At 34.2% G+C, this 12,259-nt stretch overlaps 1 pseudogene; it reads right to left on the minus strand.

Annotated features, from left to right (window-relative positions):
- The window catches only part of LOC137617945 (galactosylceramide sulfotransferase-like), a 28,274-nt pseudogene that overhangs the window by 947 nt on the left and 15,068 nt on the right, over positions 1-12,259 (minus strand).

Below are 12,259 nucleotides of genomic sequence, written 5' to 3' on the forward strand. Positions count from 1 at the left end.
AAGATTTTGAATTCTAGATAATTAATGGTTTTTGATTCTATATCGTTCGAGTTTGGGGTTTCTATGTTTTTCAAGATTTCGACTTGTTATGAAACTGGAACTACAGTAGTAAGCACCAAGATCAATACTGTTTTTAAAACTCTTTTAAAACTCCCTATCTCTCTTGAATACCGACATTTTGTTCCTGGCTCTCTTTCCCCTTATTTGAGCTGTCCTCCTCCACTCTCCTCTTCTCTTTACTGGAGACACTTTCCTCCTGGCTTGGCTCCTCCTTAGCAACGTAATTCTGCGCAGAAGACTTGCGCGCTGTCACTGGTCTAATAAGTTTCCGACCCTTCTTTTTCGCCTTCCTCCTGGAGTTTGGCGCCCACGTTAGATTGTACGAACTGCTGACCATGTAGTGGTAACGGGCGTACTGTTTCCATCTGAGGACCTGGGTGAACTCGACGCCAGTGCGGATGAGGTCCTTGCATGCTCTCCTATGCCTGGAAAGAAACGGTAAAACATAATTTTCCTATCAAATATTATCTTTTCTATTACTTATTTTAGTATTGGTATATACAAGCATCAGTTGAATTGAATTTTAAGTTTATTTCCATTACCATAAGGCTCGCTTCACACGAGCGGATTTTTTTCCGTACGGAAATATTTCCACTCGTTAGGGGGCATGTCTTCACACGAGCGGATTTTCCTTTTGAAAGTATTTCTGCTCGTTGGGAGGCGTGTCTTCACACAATCCGTATTTTTCCATAGGGGAATATTTCCGCTCGTTATGGGGTATGTCTTTACACGAAATCATTTTCCCCGAGTGTCCTCGTAATTTCCATGAGCTGCTACACTGGAACTGCGCAGGTTAACAGTGCACGCGATATTCTTACAAGCAAGCATCATGTACAGGGCCTCATTGATCTTCATTGATTTCTAATCCGCGCGTACAAAACATCATGGCATCAATCCACTTGTGTGAAGCGAGCTTAATAATGTTACTTATTTGATCCAGTTCGTGAAGATATTGACTTAAATTACAGCACATATATGTAATTACATGCCAATTCAAAATACAAAAAAAAAATTTACGTTGCTATATTAGACATCACTTAAGAATGCCACTGCATCTCCAGATCTCTCAAGCTGAAATCATCCTTATTATTGAAGAGTATTGTGACATGATGCAGATGGGAAATACAGATTGCTGTTTCATACATATATTTATATATTTGATAAATATTTGCCTATGCTGGTTATCGATACTGCTTCTATAATGTATCTACAGTTCCGTATAACACAGAAGATTTTTTCCTCAAATTGTCAGCAGATATGCTCAGTCTATATTCGAGTATTTTGTAGAAGAAAAATTGCCCTCGATATCATAACAAAACCCCATTAATGATGTCCACTTTTTGCCTGTAAATGTAAATCTGACAGGTATGACTAATGGAGTTCTGATCTTGGCTAATATCCTAGAGGTGGCAAAAGTGGCCACATATCCTCCAAATGCTTACTGATGAAGAAATGAACAAAGGCTAATTCCAGAAACCTTAAACGGTAAAGCTTACCGTTGAGCAAGCCCTTGTTGCTTGAAACAATTAAAGATAAATATTCCATACCTCTGTACAAACTTGATCTCATTTCATTCAGTTGACAATAACAAAAAGAACCCATACATAAGAAGACTTGCTAATGATTCTATACCTCTGTACAAACTAGATCTATTTCATCCAGTTGGTAATGGCAAAAGGAGCCTATATATAAGAAGACCCTCTAATAATACCATACCTCTGTACAAACTTGATCTCATTTCATCCAGTTGGTAATGACAAAAGGAACATGTACATAAGAAAACCTGTTAATGATTCCATATTCCATACCCCTGTACAAACTTGATCTCATTTCATCCAGTTTCCAAAGACAAAAGAAACCCATACATAAGAAGACCTCCTAATGACTCCATACCTCTGTACAAACTTGATCTTATTTCATCCAGCTGGCAATGACAAAAGGAACCTATGCATAAGAATACCTGCACATGATTCCTTACCTATTTACAAACTGCTTCCCATTTCATCCAGCTGCCAGTAACAGAAGGAACTCAAACATAAGAAGACTTGCTAATGAATCCATATCTCTGTACAAACTTGTTTCCATTTCATCCAAGTAGCAATACCAAAAGGAACCCATACATAAGAAGACCTTCTAATGATTCCATACCTCTGTTCAAACTTGTTCTCATTTCATTCATTGGCAATAACTAAAGGAACCTATACATAATAAGACTTGCTAACGATTCCATACCTCTGTAGTATTTTGTTCCCATTTCATTCAGTTTTCAATAACAAAAGGAACCTATACTTAAGAAGGCCTGCTAATTCTTTCATAACTCTGTACAAACTTGTTATCATTTCATCCAGTTGGCAATGACAAAAGGAACCTATACATGAGAAGACCTGCTAATAATCCCATACCTCTGTACAAACTTGTTATCATTTCATCCAGTTGGCAATGACAAAAGGAACCTATACATGAGAAGACCTACTAATAATCCCATACCTCTGTACAAACTTGTTATCATTTCATCCAGTTGGCAATGACAAAAGGAACCTATACATGAGAAGACCTGCTAATAATCCCATACCTCTGTACAAACTTGTTATCATTTCATCCAGTTGGCAATGACAAAAGGAACCTATACATGAGAAGACCTACTAATAATCCCATACCTCTGTACAAACTTGTTATCATTTCATCCAGTTGGCAATGACAAAAGGAACCTATACATGAGAAGACCTGCTAATAATCCCATACCTCTGTACAAACTTGTTATCATTTCATCCAGTTGGTAATGACAAAAGGAACCTATACATGAGAAGACCTGCTAATAATCCCATACCTCTGTACAAACTTGTTATCATTTCATCCAGTTGGCAATGACAAAAGGAACCTATACATGAGAAGACCTGCTAATAATCCCATACCTCTGTACAAACTTGATATCATTTCATCCAGTTGGCAATGACAAAAGGAACCTATACATGAGAAGACCTGCTAATAATCCCATACCTCTGTACAAACTTGTTATCATTTCATCCAGTTGGCAATGACAAAAGGAACCTATACATGAGAAGACCTGCTAATAATCCCATACCTCTGTACAAACTTGTTATCATTTCATCCAGTTGGCAATGACAAAAGGAACCTATACATGAGAAGACCTGCTAATGATTCCATACCTCTGTACTAACTTGTTCTCATTCCATCTAGTTAGCAATGACAAAAGGAACTTATGCATAAGAAGACCTGCTAATGATTCCATACCTCTGTACTGACTTGTTCTCATTTATCCAGTTAGCAATGAAAAAAGGAACCTATGCATAAGAAGACTTCTTAATGATTCCATACCTTTCTACAAACTTATTCTCCTTTCATATAGTTGGTAATGACAAAAGGAACCTATGCATAAGAAGACATGCTAATGATTCCATACCTCTGTACTAACTTGTTCTCATTTATTCAGTTAGCAATGAAAAAAGGAACCTATGCATAAAAAGACTTCTTAATGATTCCATACCTTTCTACAAACTTATTCTCCTTTCATATAGTTGGTAATGACAAAAGGAACCTATGCATAAGAAGACATGCTAATGATTTCATACTTCTGTACTAACTTGTTCTCATTTCATCCAGTTCGAACTCATACATAAGAAGGCGTGCTAGAGATTCAATACCTCAGTAAAAACTTAATCTCATTTGATATAGGTAGCAATGACAAAAGGAACCTATGCATAAGAAGACCTGCTAATGATTCCATACCTCTGTACGAGATTGTTCTCATTTCATACAGTTGGCAATGGCAAAAGGAGCCTATAAGATCTGCTATTGATTCCATACCTCTGTAAAAACTTGTTCTCATTTCATCCAGCTGGTAATGACAAAAGGAACCCATACATAATAAGACCTGCTAATGATTCCATACCTCTGTACGAACTTGTTCTCATTTCATCCAGTTGGCAATGACAAAAGGAACCTATATATAAGAAGACCTGCTAATGATTCCATACCTCTGTACGAGATTGTTCTCATTTCATCCAGTTGGCAATGACAAAAGGAACCCATACATAAGAATACCTGCTAATGATTCCATACTTTTGTACAAACTTGATCTCATTTCATCCAGTTAGGAATGACAAAAGGAAACTATATATAAGAAGACCTGCTAATGATTCCATACCTCTGTACGAGATTGTTCTCATTTCATCCAGTTGGCAATGACAAAAGGAGCCCATACATAAGAAGACCTGCTAATGATTCCATACTTTTGTACAAACTTGATCTCATTTCATCCAGTTAGCAATGACAAAAGGAACCCATACATAAGAATACCTGTTAATGATTCCATACTTTTGTACAAACTTGATCTCATTTCATCCAGTTAGCAATGACAAAAGGAAACTATATATAAGAAGACCTGCTAATGATTCCATACCTCTGTACGAGATTGTTCTCATTTCATCCAGTTGGCAATGACAAAAGGAGCCCATACATAAGAAGACCTGCTAGAGATTAAATACCTCAGTAAAAACTTATTCATATTTCATATAGCTGGCAATGTTAAAAGGAATCCATACATAAGAAGACCTGTTAATGATTCCATACCTCTGTACTAACTTGTTCTCATTTATCCAGTTAGCAATGAAAAAAGGAACCTATGCATAAGAAGACTTCTTAATGATTCCATACCTTTCTACAAACTTATTCTCCTTTCATATAGTTGGTAATGACAAAAGGAACCTATGCATAAGAAGACATGCTAATGATTCCATACCTCTGTACTAACTTGTTCTCATTTATTCAGTTAGCAATGAAAAAAGGAACCTATGCATAAGAAGACATGCTAATGATTCCATACCTCTGTACTAACTTGTTCTCATTTATTCAGTTAGCAATGAAAAAAGGAACCTATGCATAAGAAGACATGCTAATGATTCCATACCTCTGTACTAACTTGTTCTCATTTATCCAGTTAGCAATGAAAAAAGGAACCTATGCATAAGAAGACTTCTTAATGATTCCATACCTTTCTACAAACTTATTCTCCTTTCATATAGTTGGTAATGACAAAAGGAACCTATGCATAAGAAGACATGCTAATGATTTCATACTTCTGTACTAACTTGTTCTCATTTCATCCAGTTTGCAATTACAAAATGAACTCATACATAAGAAGACCTGCTAGAGATTATATACCTCAGTAAAAACTTATTCTTATTTCATATAGTTGGCAATGACAAAATGAACTCATATATAAGAAGACCTGCTAATGATTTCATAACTTGTACTAATGCGGTCTCATTTCATCCAGTTATCAATGACAAAAGGAACCTATACATAAGAAGACCTTCTAATGATTTCATAACTCTGTACAAATTTGTTCTCACTTCACCAAGTTTTCAATAACTAAACGAACCCATACATAAGACGAACTGCTTATTCATAAACTAACCCTAAAACTATGGTCTCATTAAATGGGTGAAACTTGTATGATTAATAGCCCATCCTTTCTCTTACTTGAATGTTCCATTGTTATGAACTTGATACTGAATCACCAAATGATGTTTTTCGTCGTTGTCATCTTTGCTTCCTTTTGGAACAGTGGTTTTCTTCTTGTTTAAACTATCTTTTACTCCACAGAGTTTCCATACCTGGAAGATAGAATATTATTACTTTTGTTACAATATCATAATATTAAACCAGGTTATGTTATGTTAAATTCAGGGGTATATGTGCTAAAATGTAAACGTTTATTTTTATATATGCATATCAAAATCTGGCATATTCATTCAAAATAAGGCTCAGATTGAAAAACAGTGAAATAATGCAATCGAAATTGTTTAGTTTGGCTTCTTGAATTAGAGCCAATAAAAAATTCTAATTCTAATCCTAAAATGAAATATATTGCCTTTGGAGAGAATTCAAATATATATGTGTGATTTATGATGAAAATATGACATGGTCAAGCAATCTTAAAAGTTTAAACGTTCAAAGGACACTCATGAGAGGCAGAGGCAAGGGACAGTGACATTGCCATATCAAGCAGGGCAGTGCCCTAGAGACTGACCCTATACACATATGATCAGCGGCCGAGCACCCTCTTCACCCAAGCTAGGACCAAGTGACGAAAAAAATGGAATACCGCCAATACAAAAAAAAAAAAAAAAAAAAAACATTTGTCGGTCTAATACTTTACAACAACAGCAAAATCTTTGAAGATATTGCATTTACAGGTAAGCAGTAAACGATAATTTATGGCTTTTATTTACTGAAAAAATTATGTAAAAAGTAATTGGATCTATTTTGGATCAAGAGTTTTTTGAATTCCATTATCATTTTTCTTTGGTTTCTTAATCAACTTCTCATCCTTTCGAAAGGGACCCTACTATACATTCTATGGGAAGCATTTAGAGGTTACTAATAAGTATCTAAAGCCATGTTTAGAGACACTGAATATAAACACATATAATGAGTGTCAGAGCCATCTTTACATTCAACAGAGACCTGGGGAAACCAGGCAATGCTGTTGATTCTCAAAATGATAGACCTATTTGCTAGAGAAAAATCATGTTCTGAATTAGGCTTAAACTTCGAGTCAATAAATCAACGATGATCCAAATGACCAACGAAGAATTAACATTAAATTTTCTTAAAAGACAATTTTACAAAGAAATATATTTGACATAGGCCTACCTTATCTCTATTTTCTCTTAAAATCATCCTAATTACCTAAGAAGAATTAACATTAAATGTTCATAAAAGACAAATTTGCAAAGAAATATATTAGACATAGGCCTACCTTATCTCTATTTTCTCTCAAACGTGCTACTTCCTCCTCCATGCGTTTTGTACCGAAGGACTGTACTTGTTTTTCAAACCTGAAAACAAAGTGTAAAACAATAAAAGTAATCCAAGGTAAACATTGCTGGTAAATAGATATATTAAGTACTATTAAAGGTTAAAAGACTACTCATGAATGGCAGGGGCAAGGGACAGTGACATTGCCCTATCGAGTAAAACAATGCCCTAGAGACTGACCCTTTATATATATGGTCAGACACAAGACACTATTATTGTTATTGCCATCATTAATATCAGTTAAAGTAATTGATATGAATATTTTTATTATTATTATTATCATTATTATTATTATTATTATCATTATTATTATTATTATTATTATTATTATTATTATTATTATTATTATTATTATTATTATTATTATTATTATTATTATTATTCGTAAATTGTCAAATTTCATATAAAAAAGGGCTAATTGACCTTTAACTTTCAAAGTAGAGATCCATCTAAAGGTAGGAATACAAAATAGTATACATATATTTTAGAATATAGATACAATACTATAGTATTATTAAAACCCAATTATATATATATATATACACACACACACACACACATATATATATATATATATACATATATATACTGTATATATATATATATATATATGTATATATATATATATATATATATGTATATATATATATATATATTGCATTTCATTTAGTTTATACATTATACAAAATGCCTAAAGGACCAACAGCATATCATCTCGTAATATATATAAAAGAAAAATATATCAAAATTACCTTTCTTTGAAGTAAGCGTAGAGTTTCACATCCACCGCATTGAAATGTTCGAGCGTCGTGACGGTATGTTCGGCCATATAGCTTCGATATCTGTCTTTCCTTACATTTTGTGCCAAAACCACCACATCTTCCTCACTCCAACACATGAGGTGCCTCAAGAGTACTAGGCTCTCGTCCATTCTCTCTGCCAGCTGACTTGGACAAAGATTTAAGCTTCTAATATATGAGAAATTCCAAATTCTTATCAAATTCTGAGAGGCCATACAAAAAGAATCCATGGGAGATATAAAATTTATTGGACAAAGATTTAAGCTTCTAATATATGAGAAATTCCATATTCTGATCAAAATCTAAGGGGACATACAAAAAGCCTCCATGGGAGATATAAAGTTTATTGGACAAAGATTTATGCTTGTAATATATGAGAAATTCCAAATTCTGATCAAACTTTAAGAGGCCATACAGAGAACCTCCATGGGAGATATAAAGTTTATTGGACAGAGATTTAAGCTTCTGATATATGAGATTTTCCAAATTCTGACTCAAACTACAAGAGGCCATATAAAGAGTCTTCATGGGGGATTTAAAGTTTATTGGACAAAGATTTAAGCTTCTAATATATAAGAAATTCCAAATTCTGATCAAATTCTGAGAGGCCATACAGAGTCTCCACGGGAGATATAAAGTTTATTGGACAGAGATTTAAGCTTCTAATATATGAGAAATTCCAAATTCTGATCAAATTCTGAGAGGCCATACAAAGAGCCTCCATGGGAGATACAAAGTTTATTGGACAGAGATTTAAGCTTCTAATATATGAGAAATTCCAAATTCTGATCAAATTCTGAGAGGCCATACAAAGAGCCTCCATGGGAGATATAAAGTTTATTGGACAAAAATTTAAGCTTCTAATATATGAGAAATTCCTACTTCTGATCAAAATCTAAGGGGCCATACAGAAAAGCTCCATGGGAGATATAAAGTTTATTGTACAAAGATTTAAGCTTCTAATATATGAGAAATTACAAATTCTGATTCAATTCTGAGAGGCCATACAAAAAGACTCCATGGGAGATATAAAGTTTTTTGGACAAAGATTTAAGCTTCTGATATATGAGAAATTCCAAATTCTGATCAAATTCTAAGAGGCCATACAAAAAGCCTCCATGGGAGATATAAAGTTTATTGGACAAAGATTTAAGCTTCTAATATATGAGAAATTCCAAATTCTGATCAAATTCTGAGAGGCCATACAGAGAACCTCCATGGGAGATATAAAGTTTATTGGACAGAGATTTAAGCTTCTAATATATGAGAAATTCCAAATTCTGATCAAATTCTAATGGGACATACAGAGAACCTCCATGGGAGATATAAAGTCTATTTGACAAAGATTTAAGCTTCTAGTATAAGAAAAATTCCAAATTTTGATCAAATTCTGAGAGTCCATACAAAAAACCTCCATGGTTTTAAAGAATTAAGGGAATAGTTGGAAAAAAACTCCATGGGAGATATAAAGTTGATTGAAAATATAAATTATTGATATGAATTTCAGGAGAAATTAATGTATACAGGACGTATGTGAAGAAAGTATTGGTTATACATATGTAAATAAATATGGCTGTTATTAGCACGTAGATAATACCTAGTAATTAATTCATTGAGGGTATATGAACTATTAAATCAATTTGGAATTTAATTACAATTACCTGTAAGTCTAAATTATCATATTCTCAGCGTTCAGCATATACAGAAATATAAATCAAATTAAATTCTCTCTCTCTCTCTCTCTCTCTCTCTCTCTCCGTGGATGGACTACAAAGTTGAGACATTCAAAATCCTTGTATTTGTCTCTCTCTCTCTCTCTCTCTCTCTCTCTCTCAGCAGAAGGACTACAAAGTTGAGACATGCAAAATCCTTGTAACTCTCTCTCTCTCTCTCTCTCTCTCTCTCTCTCATCAGGAAATTAGACTAAGTACAAAAGGTTATTACTCTCTCTCTCTCTCTCTCTCTCTCTCTCTCTCATCAGGAAATTAGACTAAGTACAAAATGTTGTTATTATTCTCTCTCTCTCTCTCTCTCTCTCTCTCTCTCTCATCAGGAAATTAGACTAAGTACAAAAGGTTGTTATTATTCCCTCTCTCTCTCTCTCTCTCTCTCTCTCTCTCTCTCTCTCATCAGAAAATTAGACTAAGTACAAAAGGTTGTTATTATTCTCTCTCTCTCTCTCTCTCTCTCTCTCTCTCTCTCATCAGAAAATTAGACTAAGTACAAAAGGTTGTTATTATTCTCTCTCTCTCTCTCTCTCTCTCTCTCTCTCTCTCTCATCAGGAAATTGGACAGTAAGTACAAAAGGTGGTTGTTATTATTCTCTCTCTCTCTCTCTCTCTCTCTCTCTCTCATCAGGAAATTAGACAGTAAGTACAAAAGGTGGTTATTATTATTCTCTCTCTCTCTCTCTCTCTCTCTCTCTCTCTCTCTCATCAGGAAATTAGACTAAGTACAAAAGGTTGTTATTATACTCTCTCTCTCTCTCTCTCTCTCTCTCTCATCAGGAAATTAGATTAAGTACAAAAGGTTGTTATTATTCTCTCTCTCTCTCTCTCTCTCTCTCTCTCTCTCTCATCAGGAAATTAGATTAAGTACAAAAGGTTGTTATTATTCTCTCTCTCTCTCTCTCTCTCTCTCTCTCTCTCTCTCTCTCCACTTAAACTCACCATAACTAGGTGGAAGTTCTCATCCAGTATCCTAAATGCTTCTCTGATAACAGCGTCCTGTCTCAGGTCAGAGTCATCAAGTCCTAGATCCCAGGTCATCTGGTTCTTTCCAAGACGTCCTATGTACCTGGTAAAAAGATAGAAATTAAATTAAGAAAAAGAATCAACTTTCCTCACTGGGCTATTTTACCCTGTTGGAGCCCTTGTACTTATAGCATTCTGCTTTTCAAGCTAGGGTTTGTAGCTTAGCTAGTAGTAGTAATAATAATAATAATAATAATAATAATAATAATAATAATATAAAAGAAAAAAATCAGGAGTATTGTAATTGAAAAGTACAGAATGTGGTGACCTGTACATTAAGTGTACCTTTAAATTGTTGTGCCAGTCATCAGATGCAAATTAACTATCAATTGAAAAGAGGTTGAATTTCCAGTGTTTATGATGTTGTTCTACGAAATTTCTTCTCTTATATATATATATATATATATATATATATTACAAAGACTCGTCTCATCATAGTTATAATGTCTTAGTAGATTCTATTCATTAATAAATATTAAACATAAGTAAGTTTAAGAATGAATAAATTCATATTTCACAGAAATTTCCATGAAGACCCTAATTGAACTTTTCATTATGCATTGTCTTTGCTGGATGATCTCTGAACTATTTGAATATATCATAACTCTTCCTTTTTTAATCAATTGATGGCATATTTCCAATCAACCAGGTCCTAACTTTTTATTTTGCTTAATATCTATTGCTAGAAATCCAATAGCTGGAGCGTCTTTAACCTAACCCTTTTACCCCCAAAGGACGTACTGGTACGTTTCACAAAACTCACCCCTTTAACCCCCCCCCCCCATGGACGTACCGGTACGTCCTTGCAAAAAAAAAAGCTTTACAAATTCTTTTTTTCATATTTTTTATAATTTTTTGAGAAAATTCAGGCCTTTTCCAAGAGAATGAGACCAACCTGACCTCTCTATGACAAAAATTAAGGCTGTAAGAGCAATTCAAATAAAAATATACTGCAAAATGTGTTGGAGAAAAAATAACCCCTTGGGGGTTAAGGATTGGAAATTTCCAAAGAGCCTAGGGGTAAAAGGGTGAACCTAACATTAGACTTTTTAAACTAGACTTGTAGCCTTTGTGTAGCCACTGATCCTCCATCCATATCTATACACCAGCTGTTTACATTTCAAATCATACATGTCTTATCTATTATTTTCCACAGCATCTACTGTTAAAAATCCAGTGATTACAGCTTGTTCAAGCTAACCTAGAATTAGACTTCATCTAGACTTTTAGACTTTGTATTCAAAGGTCTAAAGGTCGCCCATGGACCTTCTTCAAGCTAACCTAAGATTAGACTTATCCAACTAGACTTTTATCCTTGGTATTTAAAAGTCTAAAGGTCACTCATGAATGGCAGAGGCAAGGGACAGTGAAAAGGCCCTAGAGACTGTTCATATATATACTTAAAAAAACCGTAATTTTAATAAGAAATTTCCCGTAAGAATATACTGTTCTGAGCCGTATTTCAGTAAAATACAGTCGACCGTAATGTTTACCTTACTTTGTTATTATCTGTTACGGGTTGGTGATCGTAATATCCTTCCTTTAAGTCAATATATCCGTTTTTAAAACGGTAAATTCTTGGCAAAATTTATTCCAGGATTTGCACCGACTCGCAGCAGTGCCTTTTTATCTCGGAAAAGCTTCTTGCTATCTGATTGGTTAGAATTATGTACTCTAACCAATCAGCGAGCAGAAAACTTTTCCGAGCTAAAAAGACACCGCTGCGAGTCGGTGCAAATCTGCCTCGCTAAAATAAACTGACTATATATATATATATATATATATATGGCCTACTGAATGTCC

The sequence above is a fragment of the Palaemon carinicauda genome, chromosome 24 (assembly GCF_036898095.1).
Source record: "Palaemon carinicauda isolate YSFRI2023 chromosome 24, ASM3689809v2, whole genome shotgun sequence".
NCBI classification, from domain to species: Eukaryota; Metazoa; Arthropoda; class Malacostraca; order Decapoda; family Palaemonidae; genus Palaemon; species Palaemon carinicauda.